The sequence below is a fragment of the Perca flavescens genome, chromosome 12 (genome assembly GCF_004354835.1).
Source record: "Perca flavescens isolate YP-PL-M2 chromosome 12, PFLA_1.0, whole genome shotgun sequence".
In the NCBI taxonomy this organism is placed as follows: Eukaryota; Metazoa; Chordata; class Actinopteri; order Perciformes; family Percidae; genus Perca; species Perca flavescens.
In genome coordinates this window covers 19,841,332-19,868,122 of record NC_041342.1, presented here as the reverse complement: position 1 = coordinate 19,868,122, position 26,791 = coordinate 19,841,332, and the positions used below count along the sequence as shown (strand labels likewise).

Sequence of the window (26,791 nt, the reverse complement as noted above, 5' to 3'; positions counted from 1 at the left end):
ATGGAACATGACAATGCAGAAGACATTATATCTGTCCTTTGTGCAGGCTAATAGGTGTTGCACCTTAGGGCTGCATGATATACTATTGGTAGGTAGGGAATGGGGCCGCTTGTTTTTTCCCGTCCTTATTTTTGTTTATATAAAAAGAAGCCCAGTAATAACATATAGTAATTTGATTTTCTGAAATGAAGCTTCATAATAAAAATATTTGAAACGATATACAATCGTTATATAATCGTTTCAGCATCGACATTGCAATGTGCACATGTGCAATAGTCACATCGCGTGCAATGTCAAGAAAGGCATAATTAACTTTTTCGCTGCTCGATACAAAAGGGGAACTTGCACAGTTCTCATTTTCCATGACTAATCCAGTGTTCTCCATTAATTGCCCACAGTCTAAGCCCGCCACAGTTTCATAATCAACCACAATTTTTTTTTTTACACTTCTCAATGGGTGAGGTAAGCGCAGTGTGCCCAGGGAAGCCAACTTGGCGGGTCAGAGACGCTTGCTCGGTGTAGGAGGATCCCTCTCGTGGGACCCGTGCTGGCTGGCTCGCTAGGCATATTCCCTACGTGGCTCTGAGCCACGACTGGCCTTAGTTTGGCTTGAAAAGGCTCAGGGTGAAGGCGGCTCGCGCCGCTGCTTTCCGGGGCTGTGGATACTACAGTGCTCGCTGCGCCCTCTCTCCCTGCTTCAGGCACGAGTGTCAACAGGGGTGGACTGTCCTCTGTGCGTCAGGGGTCTGCGGCGATGTCAGCAACACACCCGAGCTGTCTCAAAACACTGACGCTGTCTCTAGCCCAGCTCAAGAGACAAAAAAAAGCAAAGGAAAAAATCTATTAACGCTTGTATTGTCCTTTGTGTCATGGGGACTTGGTTAGTTTATTTCCATTTTGTATTAGCCTGTCCAAACGCGTTCGATCGCAGCATTCCCCCCCCCCGTGCCAGTTCACATGAAATGACATCACATAGTACACAAGGGTCACCAGAGGACCCAAAGCTCAACGCAAGGCCAATGCAAAATCGTCAAATAATGGGACCCGAAGGACAAGACAAGGGTTAATTGATAAAAACAAATGAAACAAGTCATGACCGGAAAGCATGCACTGGCTCCTTTGGAATGAGTTCTTTGGGTGTGGCATTGTGACAGTCTTGGCTATGCCCCACTTACCTCCCAGCCCCCAACCCTTGACCTCTTCATTAGATAAATAGGGCAGTCTATTCTCTGGCCTTCACTTGTGATGGACAGCATCTGCCTGTTTCCAATACCCACCGTGAGAAATGTAGAGACAAAAGCGTCCCTCTTCTTCCCTTTCTGACAGTTTTCTCCCTTTTCTTGCTCCCTTGTTTACATCCCTCAAAAACTAAGCATTGTATAATATCATATATCTGAATGACCCTCAGATATAACAGAGGGTGGGACATAGCAGATGCTGATTGCCTTGCCGTGTTGTTTTTCAAGAGGAAGTGAAATTGATTGGTCACACTTAGAACAAGGACTGTGGTATTACGTCCCCCTGTAGGGCGACGATGCAGTTCCTCAGAAACATCTTTATGCATTCCTGTGTGGATTTAGACACATTAAGGGAATTATTTGGCGTGCCAAGTCAATGCACCAATACCAGCTGCTCAGCTGATGTTCTCACCACATCTCGTAAACTTATTTGCTGTATGGTGTTTCTTCAATTTTGTTTCAAGTATTACTGAAAGTGCAACTGCAAACTGAGAGAATGATTCTTAGGCTGGGAAACAACTTAAAGAAAACAAGCTGTATGTTGCATCATCCACCATGTTGGGATGCCAAGCAACATTTTCACATGGCTTTTTTTTGTTCAAGCAATAGTCCAAAACCCTAATATATTCAATTTACAGCATAGAAACAGCTAAAAAGCAGCAAATATTATTCATATTTATTAAGCTGAAACCAACAAATGTGTGGCAGTTTTCCTTGATAAATGACTTCTCATTGATCATCATTCATTGTTTGTTGATTTTCTGTTGGCCAGTTGTTTCAGCACTAATCCATTATTGTATTTACTCTTAGAGCACTACAGTAGAAAAGAGCTTTCCACATCTTTCAGACTGTCACACCAGCCTTTAACAGACAAGAAGAAATATACACCGCCAGGCCTAATTCATTCAGAAAGTTTAAATCTGCAGTACAAAAAAAAAAAGTACCAAATTGATATTGTTGAGTTGCTGATGTGTCATTGAAACCGACAACCTAGGCCTGTCTGTTATGATGTCCCTGAAAGCTAAGCAAAAAATATTTAATCAGCACTTCTGTCTCCTTACTGTTTGTGCACTAGTACAGGCAGACAGGCAATCCATCAGCAAGCAAATATAGTATGTGTCACTGAGAAAAGTACTCGACCAGCTGAGTCAGTGCCACACACATCCAAATTTTTATGATGTCGATATGTGAGGTCCGGTTTGACGGGCTTGAAATTTTAAAGCCCTGGGTCTCCTCCCGAGCATAACATGTCTTTAAGGTGTAAGCTTTTTACTCTACAAAGCATTTTGCTGTTCCTGCATGCATTTTTTTTATTTTTTTAAATGTTTAATGAATATAAAACATAAGCATATACTTATTGTGATACATAAGACCATAATTGCTAATTGCTTCTAGGATTTTATTTTTCCGTGGAATGTGTCACATTTTCACAGTAGGATGAGAATGTACAGGGGGTGGCATCTAAAACAAAAAACTGAATTGATTCTTTCCATATTAAACCAGCTTCACTACGATGGCACATTACCAAACGAGGCTTATGCGCGTATTGTTAGCTTAGAAGTGCTTTCTGACATAATGTTTGTGCCCTCCTCCTTTGCAGCTCATTTGGTGCAGGGCAGGTGGACAATTTTAAAAGAACAGGCCTAAGGGAATGCAGTGCACGAGCCTGATGTCGTCGTATCTCCTTGGTCCAGCACTTGTTCTTTTGGAGCTATGCTGAAGCAATCCTGCTCCTCATACTTACCAGACCCTCAGGCCCCACTTTGATCTCCCTTAACAACCGGGACAGCAGTTCAAGCATCTTGTTATATTTGACTGTTTAATCTATCAAATGTGTTTGTCTCAGCAATAGGCTAATGAACATCTCTATCTAGGCCTTGCCACTGTTGAATGAAGTTTATGCAGGGTAGACTTGTTTCTGCAAATTGCTTATGTCCTTGTATTGTTAAGTTTGATGCTTATTTTCCACACCTTCACTGAAATACAATGACTTTGCATTAAGGGTAGCAAATTCCAACCATCACAATTAGCTTGGCATTCTAATGCTGTATTCTCTGCTCTCTGTTGTTTGGCAACGTTTTACAAAATTTAAGTAGAGCACAGGATTTATATTCCTGAATCAGCCTTTTAGGTTGTGTCCTTCTGCTAGCATGTCCAATACAATCTACTGTATCAGCCCCCCTGTGGCTAAAATGTCAAGCCAGTAAGCAAAATGTCTCAACTAATTAGGAGCTTTAGAGCAAAGCTGTAGAAATGCATCATATGACTGACTTCTTCTTTCTTCTGTTCCTTCCTTTTTTCCAGACCTACTGTATTGGTCTTACATTGGCGACTTTTTCATATAAAAACCAAGCCAATTAACAGTCTGACTGACAGACAGTTAATCTAAGTTAAGACTTCAATTTTTGCATTGGCAAGAAATGTTATGTTATATATATAATGTTGTATATTGTATATGTTATATATTTTGTGGAAAACCTCTTTAATTGAATGATCCATGTCGATCCATCGTGTATTTGGATCAACCATCATTTGAAATTAGTGTTGCTGTTTGCCGCTATGTTGAATGATTGGCAGCTATTTAAAACAAGGCTTTCATCTGAAAAGCTGCTGGGTTTTACAAGGAAAAATGTTGGAATATCAGCAGGGGAAGACAAATAATAATATGTTTGAACTCAGGAGAACCAATATCCCACATGTGTTTGCCCAGATTTCTGCTATTATTTAATGTTGTATACTTCAAATGATTGGCTCTTTTAACTGAACAAATGTATGTTTTTAAGACATTTGACCTTGGCTAGCCCCCCAGCTCCAGGTCTGTTTCAACTCCTGATAGACATTTTACTAGTTTACTTTCTTAGCTCTGCTGCTGCTCCCAGATGCTCAGTGCTGATTTGTGCTGAATCTGATTTGTGTTTCATAGCCGTTTACCCTGCACACTCACTGTCACTTGATGTTCTTGTTTTTTTTTTATTTAGCAAAAAACCTTCAATTAACTCCAAACTATTTTTATATCCTTTGGGTGGTGTTCTTCGTCTCGGTAATGTCTTTTGTAGCGGATAACAAAGCCGCCAGGATTCTGTGTAAAATTCATAAGGTGGGGGGGGACAGAGTAGACCCGGCTATATCCTCTTCATGAGGATGTATGGACTATCACAAGATTGTCAGTTCTCATTTGTTTATTTCAGGGCAAGCACTCTGGTGACATAAACTGACTGGCTCTCCTTGAGAGTATCTTGTGCATGTCAGTCTGTATTATTGATGCAGAGAACCATGTAGAAAGGATATGCCTCAAGGAAGTTTGTCTCTGTAACGCCCTATTTTCTAACCTTTCTGAACCCATCAAAGATTCCCTTGGCATGTACGCACCTTTTTTCTTTCTTTTTTTTTAGCAAAGTCCCATATGTATCAAGTGCCGTGCAAGTAATGTTTCTTATGCCTATTATGACACCTAAAATCAGGTTCCAAGTGCTAATCTGATCCTTATTTTTCAGTGTATCAATATGTTTGGAATGGTTGGGATCATTCTTTTAACATGAGGCTTAAACTACCTACTCGCTACTTAATTATAATAAAAGACGATCGTACACCAAAATGCTGTTTAGGTTTTTGCTAATTTCAGGGCTGAAACTAACAATTATTTTCACTATCGATTAATCTGTGTTTCTTGTTTTGTCCAATACCCAAAGATATTCAATTTACAATGATATAAAAGAGAGATGGGTCACAGTGTTTGCATTGGAGAAGCTTGAACCAGCAAATGTACAATATTTTTTCTTAATAAATGAATTAAATGATTATTTGTTCAATTTGTTCATCAAAATAGTTGATAATGTTCCACTGTTATAACCACACTGACTAGGAAACATTATTTAATCGGGATTGGTCTCATATGACTGCTACCGGATCACCTTAATTAGGTTGTGTCGGTGCCAATCCAGTAGCATCTGGAATCGTAGTTTTTCACTGTTGACCAGTGATCACTTCAAATGAAACTATTGGAGGTTAAAGGCTTTTCTCTTTGCCGCAGACTTTCCCAGCTGGCAATCAAACCAGGCTTGGCTGATGCTGCCCTTTAATATACAGCATATATTACCTCCGTTCTGCGCTTTCTCTGTACATCAAGTGCCCATTAAATTTGGGGCTGACACTAAGCTTGCTGAGGCTGGTTTGCATGCATATAATGCTGCTACTTATAATTTTAATGTGGAGGCTTCTGTCTAATGCTTCACACTGTACTAAAATGATGTTAGATATTTAATATTTAAAGTTTACATACAGTAGGAAACAAGATCAGAGCTAGGTGAGCCTGCATACTTTGATACGCTGGATTTCCCGCATATTAGACATCTCTATCCTCCGTAGTCTCCTTGCATGACTGTGATCAGTCTCACCCTTTCCACCTTTGCAGTTTGCATATAAGTTTGATAAACCTGACACCAGGAGATGGATTTCCCAGCCAACCTAGCTCTGAAGTAATGGGAATCGAGAGCGTAACAAATGGTGGTGCCAGTACAGAGCTGGCTCCGCTGGGTGTGCAGGTGGTCCCTCATTCCCCTTGTCAAACCCCCCACTGCTCCCCCAAAGTGGCCATGGAGACTTCGGCAAGATTATTTTGGAGCTCATGTTGCAGACCAGCTCTTTCACTACACATTAGTCACACTCCAATTTCTGTGATGGGAATTTATTTTACTGTCCCCTCACATTTTGTAATTGTATACACAGCCTTTCCCCCTTAGACTTAAAGGTCACGGCATGTTTCTGTAGTTTCTTGTCTGCTCTGATTATTTTCATCTTAACTGCGGTGCTGTGCCTATGGAAAGCTGAGGTCATTTAGGCTTTATATTCGCAAATTTTAGTGTGGTTTTCTCCTGACATAAATGATGAAGAAAAAGGTTTTCAGTCGAGTTAACAGGAAATGTTCATGAATTCAGATTTCAAGTTAAAGAGTTCAAAGGATTTCCCCTTAGACTGGATCTCTGTTTTCTTACAAATCCTGGCCCTGACTGAGCCAATAATGTGTATTGATTGGATTTTACTAGCCTGTTTGCACTTGCAAATGGCAGCCTGTGTGATATTTTATCCAGAAAAAGCTACAGAATTTTGTGCTGTCAGCATAATAAGAAATGAGACTGTGGATGTTTTTACGAGGTCACGAGGCTATATAAGAATAATTAATCTTGGCTTTCAGCACCCTCAACTCAGTCTACTGAACAATTGATAATACTGTACTGTATTTTATCAAATGCCAGACTGAAGGGGATGAAATAAGTTTACTCTTTAAATAAGTGTATTAAGCTAACGTGACACCCCAGACACTTTAAATTGTTAGGATTTGATGTGGCTGACCAACTTGCTATTTAACATTTTACTCATATTTAGCCCCAGAGACTATTCTCATTCCCTCACTTGAATTATTTAGTTACTGTTTAGCTACTTGATTTAAATTGCCAATTTAGTCTAGGGCATTTGACATGTAGACTAATTTGCATAGTCACTTAAGGGACACGGGATTACTTTAATTCAGCAGTGAACATATTTTGCTGCCATGGTGCGTTGTCCGCCCACAAGTATTGGCCATCTGGTGACACAATTTCTAAATTTCTCTCCAGGAAAATTAGGCATTTGGTTTCCAGAAGAGTTATTTTCCCCAGAAATACACTGTTATCACCACAATAATGAACCGGGGGTGGACACGATAACATAAACACCTGTACAGTGTAATGGATTCTGATACAATAGCCGTGCAATAAATACTGTCTTTGTGAAGGTTATAATGTTCCATTTTGGTTGTGGTTTTCAAGGTTGTATTCCTGGTGTTTTTTACATTATACTTTTAATCATTATATTTATGATATTTTTTCCTACTGTATGGGCGAAGGACAAAGCAGAGCACAATGGTAGCATTTATTTCAGGGGGTGTTTGAGTTGATTACATTATATATATACTATATACTTAAGGACCTTTAGAAACTTTTGAAATGTCCAACCCCTCTAGCATAAACCTAGCCTAGATGTACATATCATTTAATTATTTAATAGTATAAATCATGCTGTTTGACATACGAGACCAAAGTGAAAATATTTATTGTATCGTCTTCCTGTAGTTGTAACCTTGTTAGCCAATTGCCCTTTTGTTCTCAAATCTACAAAAGTGGATCTTAAAATTGGGTTTGATTTGGATGTTTCACTATGGCTGTTATAAGATGCTATGTTATAAGAAACAGGGCCCTTTTGTTGCAGTAACACCTGCATTTTCAAGTCAAACTATCAAACAAGGTTGCATAACTGTCATTTGTATACATCTGAAATGTTCGATCCATGCTAGTCTTGCATTGCCAGACCTAACTCCACAGCGCTGCAGAGGAGGGTCTGGCTAGTCCACACAACATTCAGGGATGGGAGAAAAACGTGCTCAGGTTTATTGGCATTTATTTAAACCAATCACAATCGTCAGCGCCGCCCAAGATAATTGTGGTTGTGATTGGTTTACGGAGCATTGGTGCCTCTGCAAAATAGCCTCTGGAAGGAACTAGTTTTGGTGGAACAAGTGTATGTTCAAAAGATGTTTTAGTCGTGCAACAGAAAACTCAGATTGGACAGATAGTCTAACTAGTTGGCTCGATTTACCCTGCAGAGATCTGAGGAGCAGTTAACCATAGTCCTCATAAATCGACCAGAGTTTAGAATGCCAACACAAAGAAAGCGGAGGTTACAGACATCCGGCAAAAATTAGGAACATCCGGAAGACTTTCCGGCGGCATCTGAACAATCCTGGAAATGAAACGCCGTTGATGTAGACTAGATCCATGCTAAAAAGCAACATTATGCAGTGGCCAGGCTTGCATTTCTATCAGATCCCAATAACAGGTGGACATTTATTTTTTTATTTAACCTTTATTTATAAAGGTAAGCTCATTGAGACCCAGGGTCTCATTCTCAAGAGAGACCTGTTTGACATAATTTTGGCTATAATGCTAAAAGCTAAACAGTCTTAAGTGTGGCTGTATTTCACTCGAAAGGATTCCAATACCGGGAAGTGCAAAAGTCTGCGTTCAGTTGCGCCTCGTGAGCTCATGGTGCATTCAATGATGCCGTAAAGTACCCTTCTGCCATCTAGTGGTTCTTCTCTTAGTCATTTAACAGCAATTTGACAGGTGAAATAAGTTATTGTTATTACATTTTAAATAAATCATTTAAATTTGACCATATGGCCTTAACAATAAACAAGCTGTTCTTTAATGTCACCGACTGTCATTTTGTGCTCTTCTTTTGTTTTTTATGTATCAATTTAGGCACCTAAACCATTTCGTTTTAGCACCGGTATTGGCAAAAACCCAAACGATACCCAACCCTACTCACAACAGGGTCCAACAATAAGGATTACCAGATGCCCCGGAGCCATTAAAAAGTTATATTGGGTCAGTTAATACACGCAGCCAGTTGTCCGATTGGGTCAGTGCTCGAAAAAGTGCACGAGCAGAGTGTGTCTGCTCTACTCCCCGAGACTTCCCTCTGTATTGCGAAGAATGAAACTGACAGGCTTGTTTACTTTATAAATTAAATGAATCCTAAAACAACATACAGGTGAAACGCAAAATAACATTCATTGAGTCTTGGAGAAAAACACGACTGGGTTGAAAATAATGACCCGTGTTTAATATAGGCTATTTATTTTGCATAAATATATGTTTTGCAGCTGTCTATTTTCAAACAGGAAAGAAAACCCTGTCTTTTAATTTTATTTGATCACAATCTGTTTTTGATAGAATTGCTTGTGATATCTCACATGTGGATTTGACTGAGAACTGAACATTTAGCCCACTTCGTAGACAATACTGAGATATATATTTATCGCCATTCAGTCTAAATATACAGAGATGTTCTTGGTCCATATCACCCAGCCCTATTACAGTCTAGATGTTGCAAGAATTTGTAATAATAATAATATAATGTAAAAAGACAGATCTGATCATTGATCCAAATACCCAGAGTTCACATTTTAGTGTCAAATTTGGAAGCGTCAGCGTTGTCAGACATGTTTTCACAGTTTCCACATTCCAACACAAAGGTCACATGAAAAGACAAGTGTAATGGACACACAGTGACAGAGAGGTGGCATTTGTCCACTGCAGTGCTATTCTTAATATTGTCAGAGATATAACCAGAGTGACAAAACTCATTACAGGGACCAGAAGTGATCTGAACATTTTCCTAGCGGGAAGCCTCTTCATATGCGAACACCAGGCGAAACGCATTAGGAGATGCTAGAGGAAACTACATCACGGTTCACCTACCATTTCAGTTTGGGGCTGTCCGATGGGATCAGCTGCACGGCTCTCAGGCGAGAGATCGACTTTTGGAATGAGTAGGGGCCTACCTTTTTGACAGTCTAACTTTAAACCACGTGGCACCTCATGAAGTCTGATCTGTGATCATGATGGCATGCAATGTTTACTGGGTAGCAATACCCAAAATGTGACCTTCAGTATGGCTTTGACCTTAGTCTGAAATATTTGATCACTAAAGGAAGTGGGGCTGTTTCCAGGGCGCTTCAGTGTTACCCACTTGGTGGCCCTGTTAACGACATGCTGGTGGGTCAGACAGTAGGGAGCCTCAATGGAATTTAGTAACTCTAGGAATGCTTATCCCTTTGCCACACCCAGTGCAAACACTTGGTGATACAAACCCCATGACAAGAACAAATCTATCTAATTTCATTTTATATTTGATATTTTAATGTGTGGTAAAGATCATCAAACAGCCCATGACATGTTGCATTTTGTGGTGCACTTGAATGACATTTAAGTCCTCAGCAGTTAGCATTAAATTAGCTCTTGATTCTTAGCGGATTCACTTCATTCAAAGGATATTGCATCTGATACTGTTTTTTCCTATTACTAACAATTTATATTACGCTCGGAGTCAAAAGGTGCCTGTGCAATCGCTGGGCTACTGTCTCTTTGGAAGCAAGAAGTCACTACTTGGTTTTTCCTCACAAAATCCACTGGTGTCTGAGAGCAACATTGACAGTTGGCCTAACTTGACTGTCAAAGTCTCAGAAGTCTTAAGCTTAAACATTGTGCTTTAGGAAAAGTTACAAATTTCCAAACAAAATTAAATAAAACCTATGAAATCTTAGTTCATTTAAATGCTTAAGATTGGTGGTTAGAATTTGTATTGGTGTCTGAAGTAAGGTTGAGATGTGTGGGTATTTTCCCCCTAGGTTTCCCCAGACATATCTGTCCCTGAGGTACCGTTGTCTTTTGTGTGTTTTTTTTGGTAACCCCCCAAAGAGCACTGCACTTTAGCACTTCTACATTTAGCAAAACCTCCCCATCAAGAGGTAAAAAAAAAAGCTCTAGACTGAAAAATTTAACTTTCCCCTTGGAGCACTTAAACTCAGATCTTTGTCATTATTAGCTGGCTTCCTTAGCCTCAGATTCTTCTTTTATAACGACAGAGATCAATGCCGTGGACCCAGTATGGCTGATCTGCTATGCGCCAGAAATCCCAGAGATACTGTTAAAGGCAAAATGAAGTTGAATGGGAGAAAGGAGAAATAACTGGCTTTCTTCCCCATTATCACTCAGATTAATCCAGTCATTTTGTTCTCTATAAATTTATGAGGCACTGATGCTATAATAAGAAGTTTTATGTTTAATATTTAATTTCCTTAATTATTTTGGGCGAGCTTTCTAGTCAGTTGCGTGAAGTCCATTTGTTACTCCTAACTATGAATGGTTAATGAAGAGAAAAGCACTGAGATTTCCACTAAGACTGTAGTAGGCTCAGATTACAGTTTAGCTGTCAGTTATTTAGTTTATTGAGTGCATTCAAAAACACTATGTATTCCATTTGCAGTACAATTATCTCCTAAAGCGTATCATTTGATAGCTGTTAAATATAGAGGATCCAGTCTTACCATTAGGTCTAGTCTAAATCTAAGTTTGGACATTGGATTTAGGCTAATAAGATAGCAATTCGAAAACACTTTGAAAATCACAAATCTTTATTTTAATCAGTCACTTTTGTAATTCTTATAACCTTGGATACTAAATACTTATTTCCACAAAACGTCATTCCATTTTTGTTTCTTTTTGCTTTGATGTTTTCACAGTTTTGGTCAACAGAGGGGCCTTATCTTTCCTTGTCAGTCAAGCCATTGTTGAAGAGAGGGACCCTGCAAATGCAAAATGGCGCAAAGTGATGGATTACTCTTTTATTTGGCAGGCTTTTCATCTGTTGAAATGGTGTGCTTGTGTGTGTGTGTGTGTGTGTGTGTGTGTGTGTGTGTGTGTGTGTGTGTGTGTGTGTGTGTGGGTGTGTGGGTGTGACAAATGGGAGATTTTTTTTTATGTGCAGCGTATTTTTAGGTTTGTTCTGCACATCTGGAAGAACACAGTGTTTCCCTGAGGTTGACTGCTTTGGGGCAGCGGGTGGGCTAACTCATTCTACCACCAAACAACATGCCAGTCTCAAATTTAAGACTTTAAAGTTTCTTTAACTATTTAGACGAACTTTAGAATATTTATCAGTTACTTCCAAATCCACATGAACCTCTCTTCATGTCAGCATGAATTAGATCCACCGCACAGCACATATTTAGTACACCAAATCCGTCAGCACGTTAGTTGTTTACTACTGAACCTGTCAAACTGGTACCAACAACGCTATCTTCACTTCACCTGTCTCACTTCAACTGTCTCTCCTTTGCTCTCTGTCCTCTCTGTGTGTGCAGTGTGATGCCTTCCGTGGTCAGTGTAGGAGCTTTAGTTGATTATTATGGACGTGATCTGCGCCGTGTCCGCGCCTATGTATTTCGTCTGTTTCCACACTCGATGAAACACGAGAGCAAAGGATCTTATGATCACGTGAAGTTCAGTTTCAGCCGCAGCCAAAATTAATTTAGGGCAATCACTGAAAATTAACTGAAGCTGATCAATTCAAAAATGACCATGATTTCCGAATGCGAAGCATTAAAAAACTATTTGACTGCAGTTCAACTCAGAATTCCAAAATCTCAGTGTCCATTGGTTATATTTAAACATTTAAACATTTACTTAGTATAACACAGTATACAGGGGAAGCAAAAGATGTGATACGGCCTATTAAAATGTCTCACGACATCATAAGTTTTATATTGGAGATATATATATTAGATTTCCATTTAATTTTAGTATAATCATGTAACTATTTAGACATATTATCAAGATATTAAACTATTTATTTGCATAGCCAAAGCCATACTCAGACCCTTATCGGTTACTCATGCAATAAGCTAACTTGTAATTTGTAGTTTATTTCCTGTTAGCAGTGGAAGCAGCCTTGTGCAATAATTTGATACCCCCCCTCCTTTTGATTCCAGCAAAGTGAGGCACTCTAGTACAAGCTTGGGGAGATTTCCTAATGAGAGCTATTAACAATGCTGAAGTTGATGTGTGTTTTTGAATGCAGCCCTTTGTGTCCAAGTTGTTTTTCTTGCATGCCAATGGGAAATTATTAGAATAATAAAATGCTTATTAGAACACCACCGGTTTGTTCTCTGGAAAGTGATCTCAGAGAAACATGAGAAGCACTACACTCATATGGTTGTTTTTGTGTGGTTGAAAATATCGACATTGAACATCCACCAAGCATAGAGTGCATTTGAAAAGCAGTTGACACTTTTCACTGTAGCCAGTCAGGCTACTTATCTTCTTCAGTGCTAGCACCTTATCCTCTGTGTGAGGCATACATTTATTGTAGGTAAGCATGTAGAAAGATGTCTTGGCATAGACAAAGACCAGTGTAGCCTCCTCAGGTTGGGAGAGACTGCTCTGTGGGGCTTTTATGAGGAACCTCTTGCTGAAAATCAATATCAAAGTCTCCTTAGTACACAGCATGCCTACTCCATCCGAAGTACTGCAGAAAGTAGTGGCCCCTGTTTGGATCATATCCTTGCCCTATTCTTTCGTACATTGCATGCTTGTTTTGATGTTGATTCCTAAGCCACATCTCTCTCAGTTTTTCTCAAAGGCAATATATGTTTTACAATAAAAGATGTGTGCTAAAACACTTAAATAAAAGACATAATTTGGCTTTGTGCTTGTGTCGCCTACACATTTTGCTGTTTGGGAGTGGTTTTCCTCATTCTCTTAAGATGGCTGGCCAAATGTGCATGACAGACTTCATTTTACAAACTGCCGTGAAAAAAATGAAATGAAAATGTTGTTTGTAGCAGACAATTTCAAACATGAGATAAAGATGAGTTTTGAAAACTTTCAGGGAGAAATACACCATAAAAGAATCAGAGCTATCAGTTCCTCCTCCCACAATAGCATCACGAAACAGGATGCATTGTAGAAACAGCTTGCATCTTTGCGGATCTGTTGACGGTAGCCTGTGAAATGTAACACTGCTGAACAGCTGCTCACAGCACACCACAGCATTGCTCATGCTCCACGCTGACTTTTCCTTGATTGGAGAACTAACTAGGATGCTTTTGCGATCCCTCTCTCCACCTTCACAAAAGGTGAAACATTAAAACTTACGATAACCTGGATTCGTGACCTTATAATATACTTGAAGGAAACTGCAGTGCTGAGGTGGCTATCTTATCCAAAAATGCATCTGGCAGTAATCTCAGTGGAATGATCATTGATCAAAAAGACAAATAGAGGTCTGAAAATTAGACCAGGAAGAGACATATTTAGGTGGGAATAGAAGTGAATTGAACCATGCAGGCTTTAGAGTGGATGACATTGTAGGTCACCCGCTAAGACACGTTTGGACAAATGGAGCCAACATCCATATCATTGATTGCCAACTTACCCTTTGAAGTTGCACAGACTTGCATTGAGTCCCTTGTCTTGCACGCTGTTCTCGACCTTGCTATATGCCTTTGGGGAACTCTTTAGTGCTAGAACAGCGACTGTTCAAAAATTAGAAATGCAAGATGAAACAATAAAAACGATGCCACGTCTCACAAACATTACCTCCCGTAGTGCAGATTTCACCTCAAATCGACTTTCTGAGCCGTCATTGCCACCCCCGTACCCCTCACTGAGTGCGGTATGCAAGAAGTCTCTGTCTCTGGAGAGGTTCAGGAAGCGCAGGGGGCCAGAGGGTGGAGAGGGGGCACAGTGCTGTAAAGTGCCTCAATGTCGCTTCATTTCCCCATTTTAATTGGGCTATCTAAATGCACCCCCGGTTTGTCAATACCCGCCAGGGTCCCAGATAAAAATGATTTGTCTCATGCAGTCGGCGCTATGCTCTGCTGTTCCCCTTAGAGAGCGTGCCCCGCCAGTTGTCAGCAACAGAGTGTAATGGAGAACGCTCTTTGTTTTTTTTTGTTTTTTTCAACGTGTAGCAGGAAAATGTGTGCCTTTCTTTGTCAGTTCTACCCCTCTTGTCTTAGTTTTATTTATTTTTTCTGTACTCTCATTCTGTCTGTAACTAACAAGTCAATATAGTTATGCACCTACCTTGATGGATACATATACAGACATAGAGGCATAGGGACACATGCACAAATTCACATGCTCTACACACATAGACACATCTGAACGGGCACGTACACACACACAGGCGCTCACTGAAGGTCAACAGTCTTATCTTTGTTTTTATGTGCTCTGGTTCCCACTGTCCTTGTGTTTTTCACACCTTCTGTCCCTCTCAGCGCTGGAGCCAGTGTTATCTGCAGACAGTCCTGAGAAACATTCAGTGTGCCCTTGGTGTTTGGACTGAGCAGAAGGATGATGCTTACATGATGTTTGACTTTTTAAGATTAGTTTTTGTGTGGCTTAACTATCTACAGTATTCTGTACAAATGCTGCTCCTTTATTCTCTTAACTGATGGATCATAAACATAATGTGGTGGCAAAATGAAAGATAGTTTCATCAGGCTAGATATATAGCTTTCACATGCTTCCTGTGTAGCTTAAGCTATCATCCCTATAACGTATATTTTGTCCTAGATCACAGGCTGAGGTTAAAATGTTACATTGATCATTTGAAACTCCCCTTAACCCATTTTGGAAATTATAATATGATCCATGTATGTGATATAGATACCACCCGATTGCAGTCTGGACGTAAATTAGCTAGCAAAGACGTCGTGACAGACAACAACAGTAACCAAGCCTCAGTAAATTGTGTATTGGGCTGGGAATTCTCAGCTAACAGGTGTTGCCCAGCTGTGCTTTTGGACATGATGACATAGTGCTAGTCTTAAAGAGCCCATCAGCAGCAGCACACTGACTTTCACAGCTCAGTGTTTACGACACAGGTCAGCATTTTTTCACTTGCATGCAGCCAGAATTGTGTTCGTCAGGGACCCTGCTGAATGGGGAGATAAAGCACATTTATTTTTGATGCCATTTAAAAGATGCTTTTTGAAAAGTAGGTTTTGCAGTGTTTCTAAATACAGTATAATCTTGTAATGATTTATTCAGTCCATCTGTGATCTCCTGACCCTAGAGCAACAATCGTATTCTCTTACCTTGAAGCTGAACCTGGTTAAAATGTTTAAGCAGACTTGTTAGATGGTGCAGACAGTTATATTGATAAAGCCCAGGGTCAATGGGATTCCTCCCATCCTACAGCAGCCAGCATGGTTTCCCATCAGATGATAACTGTAGCTACCACAGAGAAGCTAAGGTGTCTGGCTTGATCCAGGTATTCTTCACCTGCAGATAACCCTTGAGCTGCACAACTGATTTTGTTCATACAATAACTCACAAAATAAAGCCAGAAAAATCATTGACCTCATAAAAGCATAAGACACTAGAATCTATTAAGTAGGTACTGTTAGCAGACTGGCTTAAGTCAGGGAGAGGCCAGCTCCTTCAGATTGAAGAGGTTGTCAACCTTTTCTTTCAGTCTAATGAAATGAGTGGGGGATGGGTGGTTGTCACAATGTTATAAATTAGGGGTAGGGGGTGTTTCCAACTCTTTTCAAGCTCTTGGGGCAGGGGAGGGGGGTGGGGGCTACAAAACCTCACTGGAGACAACAGTTTCATTTTGCATAGTTGGTTACTGCTTGAGTCTATCTGGGTTGTCAGTTTTACATTGCGCTAATATGAGATTACACTGCAGATGAAATGGCTTATGCTGCGCAGCTGACACACTACACTACAGTACACTACATTACTGTAGCTCACAATTAATTTTCTCTCCCACTCTGCTGTTAAGACTACCAGCCAATAATCTTTATAGCTACTTTTACCACTGTGTGATTTGTTCAGCGATTTGATCTCAGGTGAATGTGACATTTAAGTTGGCACAGACTCTTTACACCCACAAAAAATACTTTTTCTCCTCTCAGGGATGTGTGGGTGTAATTATTATTACCCAGAAGGTTCTCTCAAACTCTCATGAGTTTGCAAGGAATGAGAGGTTTCCAAGATATCCAGATTGGTTGCTCTCCTTTTTTGCAGAGAATTGTGATTTAAATGTAAGGAAGCTTTTGTAAATGGTGCATGTGTGAGATCCCATTTTTTCATTAGTAAGATTAACACATACAGCTAGAATATACTGTTCTGTATGTTAGGCCGTACAAATTGAATTACTTTTGAATCAGATGACCCACATCCCATTTGTTCTCAACTAGAAGGAAAGTTAAAGATAAAACAATTCTTTCTCTCACTAAAAAGTCAGTTGTATGCACAAATCTGCAGCCTCCAGTAAAATAAGACTGTCTCCCATTGTTAACAACAAAGAGAAATGTAGAACACATTGCAGTTTGCCATTCCCTTCAGCAGAGTTTAAGCCTAGAAGACATTCAACATTGTTGCTCTTTGTGGAAACCCTCATAAGTGCTTTTTAGAATCTCACTCTGAATATCTTTTGTTATGTACTGTATCAGCAGTACTGCCCTGCTTATATTATTAAGAATTACACTAGCCAACAGTATGGCAATTCTTCAAGTTTATTTTCCCTTTCAGAAAGTATTAACATATTATGATATAGTTGTAATGTATAATTTAATTTTTAATGCACCATGATATTATATATGGCTTCATCTGAAAACAATTGTCTCGACTAGGTCACAGCTTGCAGCGTCAGCAATGCCACTGATATAAAAACCCATCATTACGTCGAGGGCGAAACATTGTTGAAGCATTGCTGGATGAGTCAAGTTACAGTCCACACAGTATTATTGGGATAAATGAGCAAACCTCTCCCCAAGGTCCCAAGGCTCTGTGATCTATTAAGGCGCTGTCGTCTCGGATGGTGAATCTCAGCGAGCGAGGGAATTTTTGGGGAAGAGAATGGTTGTGCTGACATCCTCTCTCAGTGCAATCCCTTGTCCTTGTAGGACAGAAGAGAAAAACAGCACCAGCGGCTGACTTGGCTGTTCCTCTGAGCTCTGTCATAAATCCAACTGAACATTTCGGAACATCTGTTGTGGATGATTAGCTCCACGGCTAGCAGAGTTTGACCGGAGGGAGTGAGAACCAGTGTGTTTTGTTGTGTGTGTGTGTGTGTGTGTGTATGTGTGTGTGTGTGTGTGTGTGTGTGTGTGTGTGTGTGTGTGTGTGTGTGTGTGTGTGTGTGTGTGTGTGTGTGTGTGTGTGTATCCTCAATGCCTTGCTGATTTAAGAATGGGGATTTTACATATTTATTTTGTTCCTTTTTTTTTTTTTTTTTTTTTTTGAAGAGAGCGAGATAGGGAGACATTTCTTTTTAAACAGGTTAATTGTCCACAATTCACGTTACTGGACATGTTATATTTGCACAGTTCCGTGGGAATTCTTGTAGGCTTCAAGGTCACACTTTGTTAACGCAATAGTTTCAATGATAATGACAAAGCAAATTGATCTGGAAATATATGCAGGAGTTCCATTGAAAGTAGAATTGGGTTAGTTAGCCTGCCTATTTTAATCAGGTTTAGGATAAGCCTGCACATTAGGTCACATTCTCTCCCTGGAAGCTGGTTAATAGATGACAAAATGGAGTCTCTCCGCTGCAGAAATACATAACATCACGTGTACTTGTACCTCAAATCTTTTTTTCTACGTGCAGGTGCACTGCACACTAGATTGTTTCTCATTGGTCAAGGTTCAAAAAGGTAAGGCCCTGCAGCCTCCTCCCTCTTCACACTGAAATTTGACACCAGTGACATCACATTGTGGGCTTGGCTTCTCCCAGGCAGTCCCTGAACACCCGCTCAGTGTGTGTCTGAAACAAGCTCTGCCTCAGAAGGATCTCTCCCCCTAGCCACATTTCTCTATCGCCACAGCTGGAAACGTATTGCTGGAGAGCCAAAAGACAGTTCCTCTGGTTTAATGAAATGCTGTGAATGGAATAACTGAGCAGGAACTGGAGACTACTTTGGCTCAAACACTTTTTTATAAGACATCGTTCTGGGATAATCTTTAGTGGATACTGCTGGATTTTCTTTTGTAGGATTTGGATACTCTCTCTCTCTTTCTCTCTCTCTCTCTCTGGAATAAGGAATAAAAATAATTTATTTATAAGTGGACCCCCATTTGAGATGCATTGGTAAGTGTGAGTTTTCTACCACATAATTGTTATACCTTGTCAGTGAAGAAAACTAAAGTTATTACTTTTTTAATAAGAGATGAGGCACAGGTGCATTTTTTTTAAACTGGCAGGGCTGTCCTACTCTGAACTCTCTGAAAATCTTTTCCTGAACCAGTATGTATTTATTTTTCATCTTGGGATACATGTTTTACAAGTTGCCTCTTAAAAGTATAAAAGTAACAAAATAAGATGATGTGTTACACTTAAATAGTCAGGTATTTTCTTACTATTCTTTTGTCCTTTTTCTTTTGTCCTTGCTCACTCTTGCTTGTTAAGCCAAAACAATAGTTTAACCTCGTCTTGGCTTAGCTCTATTGGCTGGCTCTCTGGCAAATTGCCCTGTCTGGTGCGAGCCCTCCCCTACGTATTCAGAGGACTTTGAATAGAAGGGCCATAGAATGTCCCTTAGCTACCGCTGCTAAGGTGAGGCACCCTGCCGTTCTACTGCATTAGGGCCCACACTCAGGCCAAACAACCTGTTTTTCCAGTTGTCTTTATCTCCCTGGGCAATCTGGAGGGTAAAGTTTCAGCGACAAGAATTCCAGTTAGAAGGAGACACTGAAACGCTTTGAAATTCAAGATAATTGTAGAGAAGAACTTTTGGCAGTCACAAATTATGATTTTTGGAAAATGTTTTGGCCTTGCTTTCAACAAAGTTTAACCTGTAATACACATGTCTTTAAGTGTAGTTTAAAGTTAAAAAGTAGTTTCTCTTACCGTGATTATGAGCTATACCTTTGTTGAAAGACACCCAGACTTTTTGTACCTTCATTTCAACAAAGGATAACCAGCTTTAAATGTTTCCCTCAGCTGTAATTATGTCTTTAATCATTTTATATGCTTGTATGAGAAACCTTTGAACTGAGTTCATCTTGTCCTTGTTAACAATAAATGTGGCAGTTCTTGCACAATACATGTGTTGCTCAATACAAGGAGCCTGGTATCAATGAAAAAAATATCCCTTTTGCAAAATGCATTTTTTTTTTCCATCAAAGCTGTTTTAAGCTTTTAAAGACCCTAGTGTAAAACATGTCTGTCTTGTTTTGTTTGGCCATTGAAACGGCTAGACTTCCCCTCAGGTATGTCTCACTGCAATGGGAACTTGTGGTTATTTTCTTTCTTAGTTGAGCTTGCTATTTATTTATTTATTGTTTATATTTTACCTTTTTTAGTTTATGATTCAGAACTGCAACTCAGACTCTACAACCTCCCTCTTGTTAGTCTTGGGAGAGGTAACTCGGACTTGATTAAAAAAATGACCTTGAGGCAAAACTCAAGACAGACACTTTGTTAAAATGTCTTTTCAGCTGCTCAGTAGCATAAACAAAGACAAAAAAAACTGTCAGCAACGCTCATTTGTTTAAATAAAGCCAATCCCTGTCCACACTGGATGACCTGTAGGTCGTCCTCCTTATAATAACTACAGCCATTTGTATACTACTGCTCCTTATTAGATTCCCTGACTAACAGACAAAATATCCTTCACTTAAATGACTACCTTAGCTGAATTCTTTCCTTTTAAATAAATTACTCTGTGGAACAGTCAATCATTCAATCTCTCTACCCATCGGATTCCTCAAAAGTAATTATGGGCTGAGCATATGGATTTTTCCATATAACTTGATTTCTAATCATTGTTGAATTGGGTGATATGTAATGGCCTGTTAACGCATGATGGATCTGCTTAATCACTCTAGTCCCAGTTGGGACATGAAAGAGCTTGCTTACAATCACAGATCAATGTCTGTGAAGGCAATTGTGTCAGTTGAGCCAGACATTTTGTCTATGACGCATACTGTAAGTGGACAGAAAACCTACTAGCTTTTGTTGGGTAATTAAAGTTCAAAGCTGTGATGCTGTACCTGACGTGTAGACATAATTATGATTAGGTCTCTGACTTTAAAATGCCTGCAGAGGAAAGTTTCTCATTTGTTTTTGTGTCAGGAACTTTGGCCTGATGGTGACAAGGTTGGGAGTAGTTGTTTTATGATGACAAGGCCTAATTGTCAATCCTCTGTTCTGTACTAAAAACATGTTTATGCAGATAGGGTTGAGTGTGCCAGATATGTCCTGCATAATGTGCAATGTCAATCAGAGGCTACCGCCTGTGTGATGTGTTTGCTGTGCTGATAGTCACTTTTTTGTCCCAGTTGTGACACTTCTTTGCAGACTGTTGCTCATTCATTGTGACAGGTACTGGGGAGAAGGTTTAGAAAAAATAGCTTCTTTACAACTAAAATCAGCAGTGTTTTGACAAGAAACGCTTTCCCTCAGATGCCCCAAGCAGATACCTCATTTGATTGAACTAGCTCTGTCTATGCTTTGACATTACACAGGCACAAACGCTCCTAAACACATTAGGGTTTTGACATGAGATCATATCCAAATTAGCAGACAGGTTTATTCGTAACTGTAAAAACCCACTGCATCTGTGGCAGTGTAGCTTTAGCTCATTGGCCCTGTTCAAACCTGGCATTAACATGCGTCTTGGGTGATCCGATCACAAGTGGACAGCTCTAATCACCAACCAGACGGCTGACCGTCGACAGAAAAGCCAGTCGGAATGATCAGTCAGGTCCCCGGGGTCCAAAAAACTGCCTTGGAGCACACTGAGGCGACACCAGCTTGAGAAACGTAATACGTCTCCATAGCAGCAGGTGGCGCTACTCTGTATTGTTGCCCAAGAAATGAAAACCGGCAGCTGATTGGACGAACGAGTCAAGTGGATTTGTTTTCTCCGGAAATTCAAAGCTAGACTGTCATGGCGGCTCGTTCAGAATACAATCTCATATTGTGCTAAAATAGTTCACGGAAACGTGTTTCTGAAAACATTTTAAGCGAGAAATAGGCCATGCAGTTCCTGAATCTGTCTTCATTTCAGCTCAACAAAGGTCAGTTTAAAAGATTTCCGTCAGATTTTGAGAGACTCTAGTCACGCTCATTCCGCTCGTCATTTCCGGGTGATTCCCGACTGCCCTTCCTCCGACTGAACATGTCAGGTCGGTCAAAATGAAGGCCGACAGCTCCTCAGACGGACGACGGCACAGAACACACGGAACAGACTCGAGTCACCGACCTCGCCAGATTGTCCAACGGCCGATTATCGGCTTGGTGTGTCTCAGGCTTAAGTCAGGTGTGAATGCACCCAAGAAGCATTGAAGATGCATTGAGGTCCGGTCTCTCAGACCACATTCGGAGGTGGTCTTGGCTGCATATGACCACATGCTTTTAGCAGTGTATACGCAAATGTTTTCTGGGCCAAATTAAAGGAGCGCCTACTCAACTGACACCCTCTGATTAAGCGGAAGTACGTACTCATTTGCTGGCTTTGTCCATGACATCTGAAAATTTCGAAAAATGCATAGAAATATATATTGAGTAAGATCTTTGGCGATTTATTTTGCCTGGAACATTCCAGGAATAGACCCAGTTTGTATTGTTTTGACTTCTTCAGTGGGGTGGTGTAGGGCTACACAATTAATCGCAATTTTATCAAAATCGCAATATGAACTAGTGCAATATCCAAATCGCAGGGGGGCGCAATATTTGTTAACGGCAAAATATGTGTCATACCATTCTAAAATACTGTAAAATATTGTGGTGCTGCAGAGACATCCCGGCCTACAAATTGTATCCTACAGACTAAAGAAAAAATCTTTGTTTGGTACAGAGCCTCGCAAGAAACTTACGAATTTTTTTTTTTATACATTTTTATATATTTTTAAATGAAAATGAGAATGATACAAAAACGATCATTCCCCCCAATATCGTGAATCATATCGCAATCACAATATCAGTCAAAATAATCGCATTAGATATTTTCTTAATATTGTGCAGCCCCAGGGTGGTGTGACTTTTCCATGAGGTGGCAAAACATAGTATTTTGAAAGTATTTATCATGTCACAGAAACTGCTTAGAGTGAATCTTATGTTTGGGATGATATTATCATACTGTTGGAGATGTGTATGTGTTTTTGTTCTGGTGCTCTGCACAGATCTGACACCTGCCCACCGGCTCTCTGGAGCTCTGTGTTCCACCGTTGCCTGGCAAAGTGTCCGTGGCATGGAGGTCCCCGATTACTGCCGGTAGACAATAACTTTATATTTTTGGTTCATGAAATGTTCACGAAAATGAAGGATATTACTACTGCTGCATCTCACTTGGTCTATTTGCAAATGGAAATGATGCAAGTTTAATTGCATAAAGGGGAAGTGATCTTTTTTAAGTGGCCACTTAAAACGCATGTGGAGACGCGATCTAATGCCAGGTGTGAACTGACCTACTTAGGATACATCCACACCAATAAGATTTTTTTAAACTGATAACTTTTGCCATGTTTAATCTTTGCATCTACACTACTCTGGTGTTTAAGAACCCCTAAAACTGAGACATTTAAAACACTGCTGACCCCGTTTTAGTTTGAAAACTCCAGGGTTGTGTTTTAGCCTGGACGGGCAGAAACAGAGACCTTTGGAAACAATGACATAGACACCCACGTTCATTTCCTTGTTGGGTCTTATCAGTCATGATGTGTCCTTCCCCGATTCGTCACACCCCTATCACCCAAGATGCACGTTAATGCCAGGTCTGAAAAGGGCCATTGTCTCTTTTAAAATGAATTCAAGTGGACCATAATGCACAGACTTAGATGATATTCAGCTCTTTTCTTACCTTCTGTCCTTTTATGTGCTCTTTTTACATTCTATATTCTATTCTACATTTTAAGTGTATCTCTATATTATCTACATTTAATGCCTAGTTATAGCTAGCCAACAGAGGTCTGTTTTGTGCTCATAGCCTTGCACCTTTCATTTAAACCATAGCTCTATGCATTACAGCCATGGGTTTCTCAATGGGAACACAAATCCACTTTGTCAGAGAGGACATTTCCCTCCTTGCGAAAAACTAATTTCAATTCCACATCATCCCTTTACGCCTCCACATTGATTGAAACAGCCTCCATTTTCAGTCTCCATTTTCTGGGGCAGCTGCAGTTTTTGTACTCTTATGAATGACAAGGCCAAAGTTTATGCTTTTGTACAGTATGTAAAATGTGCAGCAATGCAAGTTGGAGACATACAGTGGCAATGGATGAATTCTAACATGCATTAAACTATTTAAAAAGGATAATACTAGGGATCACTGTTGCTCTGTTGCATGATACATTGATGTTATATCATGGAATTGCTGTATGATATGCTGCTTAATAACTTATATAGTTCTTTTTTTCTGCAGAGAGACAATGTCAAATTGGTTGCTTGTGGGCTGCCATTAAAGGGAATTAAAGGTCCCAGGCTCGCAGCTTTACCTTGCTCTTGAGTGTGAGGGGATAACTGATGCTAAACTGCAGTAAAGCAAATAAAATTGAATGTGTGTTTGATTTATTTGGTGCTTGGTTCTGAAAGTATAGTCATGTGGCTGATTTATCTCTCTACCTCTACCACCGCCCTTGTTTGCTTAGCTTCCCAATTTCTACAAATGCCTGGCTTAGACTCGACATTCTACTTGATTACTTTATCAGCCCTCCTGTCACTTCCTCCAAAGTTATCACCTCTTTTTTTAACAGTCCACTGCTGCTGTTCTCAAATAGGCGCAATATGGACTGGCCTCTCTCTATCAATAAGATGCCTTATAATGGAATAATAAGTCTTTGCAGTCTTGGATACCCATACACAGACTTGGACATAGCCATTCTTCTAGCATCTGACAGTATGGCCCGTGTATTACATGTTTTAGAGCAGGTTGTATTCAGCATCAGTATAGCGTTTGGCTTTTGTTCATCTTGTGGTTCATCCTCAAACGCAGGTAATTACTTTTCTTCCTGCAGAACTCTGAGGTCCCTGGCTTGTTTTGGGAAGATGGATGGGGATTCATTTGGTTTCATTATAATGCCTGACTTATTTATAGCCTGCCTGTGCAGCGCCTCTTGGCCCTCTGTGGCTCTGTAAGGATGCTGGGGGCTGAGGCGTTGATGAAACATTCCTGTGTCCAGGGGGTATTCTCTGAGGAGAGCACTGCTTGTTTAAGGGAGGGCAGCGGGGTGACAATGCAAGAACCATGGGCAAGGCCACTGAAATCTAATTCCACAAGCTCTGCCTAGCTACAGCATTCCTGCTTGAGAGCTTTTACCTATCAAAAGTCCTGCACTGTGGGGGTGTTGGGCTACGTAATGACACCACATAGCCTAACAACATGGGGGAAACTATGTAATGTGATCTGGTCCTATAAAAGTACTTACCACAAAGGAAGGGAAGAAGGAACTTGCTTAGACAAGTCCCATAAAACACCATTTTATATTTTATTTATGCACAGTTTGTAGTTTCACAGCACCAGTCCCAAACCTTTATCTGGATCTCCCCCTTCAGCCTCAGAGATTACCGCTTCACAAACCCTGGAGCCGGGATGCTGTCTGCCTGGTAATTTGATGGCTAATCCCCTGCCTCTTCCCTACAAATCTCTTCCCTGATAAAGGGGTTGCTTCTACATTAGTAAACATGGGAGACTTGGCTGCCTAGGCTGACAGTCAGACAAGAGGACTTGTTGATGAAAGGGGAACTACAGGGATAACCAGTTCCCTCTGTATAGTTAACAGGAAAGCCCCTTTGCGTATCACCATTTTTGGAAATTTTAGATGACCATTTTAACCATGTACATGTCTTTAAGCTTGCTGGTAAGGTGATCTAATTTTATGTTTGAGGTAAATAATGCATAGTACATTTCTGCACATGTTAGTCAAGGCAATAAACCCCCTTTGGTCAGTATCTCTTGATGATAATGGTTGTAATGGTTTGATGGTGAGCTGCAAATGTGTTGAGTTACAGAGAGTTACCATACAGTCCATTGTAAATGCACATTCATTACCTTTTTGACCTGAATGTGTTATTCTAATGATCACTGTGCTTCTGCCGCGGCTAGACACGATGGGTCATTTAAAAGGAATTCCCTTCCTCAGATCTTTCTTCACAGGCTTGTACTGGGCTCTATCGACTGACTGTGTGACCAAAGCATTGCTAGGTTGCAGGCTGTAATCCTCATGAGAGTTTTATTAGGGCATGTTAGCCTATGCCCCTTACATGATTTTTGTTTTCTGGAGGGTTGTTCACCTCCTGTGATGGTGCATCAACGACGCACTAAGCCCGGGAATCAAAACTGACAGAAACATGCTCAACAAACAGGATGTGGCAAGATAGCATTTACCAGTCTATGGAATGACTTTAGCTTGATGACTGCAACATTGGCTGTGATGGCTTTTCATTTGCTGACCTGACAGAGACACTTTAGGTGTCAGAGTGGATCTGGGTGGGGTTAGTGACAGGTCCTGTCCCTGCGTGTCTTTCTCTATGTGTAATGGCTGGTGTTCAGTCTAATCGTTGTCAGAGAGTGAGATGACATTTCAGGAACAATTTTATGAGTGTTCTGTTTTCAGCACATCACAGACCAGTCAAACATTACAACTATACAAATTGGACTGCATTGAGGGCTCCAACTTTTGCATATTTGCAAATGCAAGCACTACACTTTACCCACACATCTTTGAACAACATATACTGTATATTGTATTTTATTTAGTCAGAGCGCTAACTTTGCTGTTATTGAGGGTTCTTAATTCATTTTTCAACATGTTTCAACTGTAGTTTAAGTGACCTAATTATTAAGTTTCACTGATTTTTCCACAAATGGCACCAGTTTTTACTCTGCAGATAGCATCTCTGGCATCTTCACTTATAATTGCTGCTCTTCATTCATAGAAGACTTGATCTAAATACCAGAATACCAAAATATTAATGCTTGATTAGACGTATCATTGCTCTTTTTTTTTATGAAGTGGATTTTCACTGAGCTATTTGATTAGTCAGTAAAATCCTATGACTCGCAGTCAATTTAAAATGTCTCTAACTGGATGTGACCAAGAGATCTCTGTGTGTGTCCTGTGTGTATGGTTTTTGTGTGTATGTCTTGTTAGCCAAGCTGCAGAACAGTGACTCCTCTACACCGGTGGTAATTGATAGTCTGGAGGCTGTCT

At 40.2% G+C, this 26,791-nt stretch overlaps 1 protein-coding gene across 5 annotated transcripts in view; it reads left to right on the top strand.

The window, feature by feature from the left end:
- The window catches only part of LOC114565915 (receptor-type tyrosine-protein phosphatase F), a 183,187-nt gene that overhangs the window by 23,255 nt on the left and 133,141 nt on the right, over positions 1-26,791 (top strand). The window contains exon 1 of one of the 5 annotated variants that reach the window (XM_028594251.1): positions 18,414-18,725. The exons of the other annotated variants lie outside the window; for them this stretch is intronic. The gene's annotated coding sequence lies outside the window, so the exon portion shown is untranslated. Of the gene's footprint in view, positions 1-18,413; positions 18,726-26,791 lie in introns of those variants that run through there. 5 annotated transcript variants of the gene reach the window in all.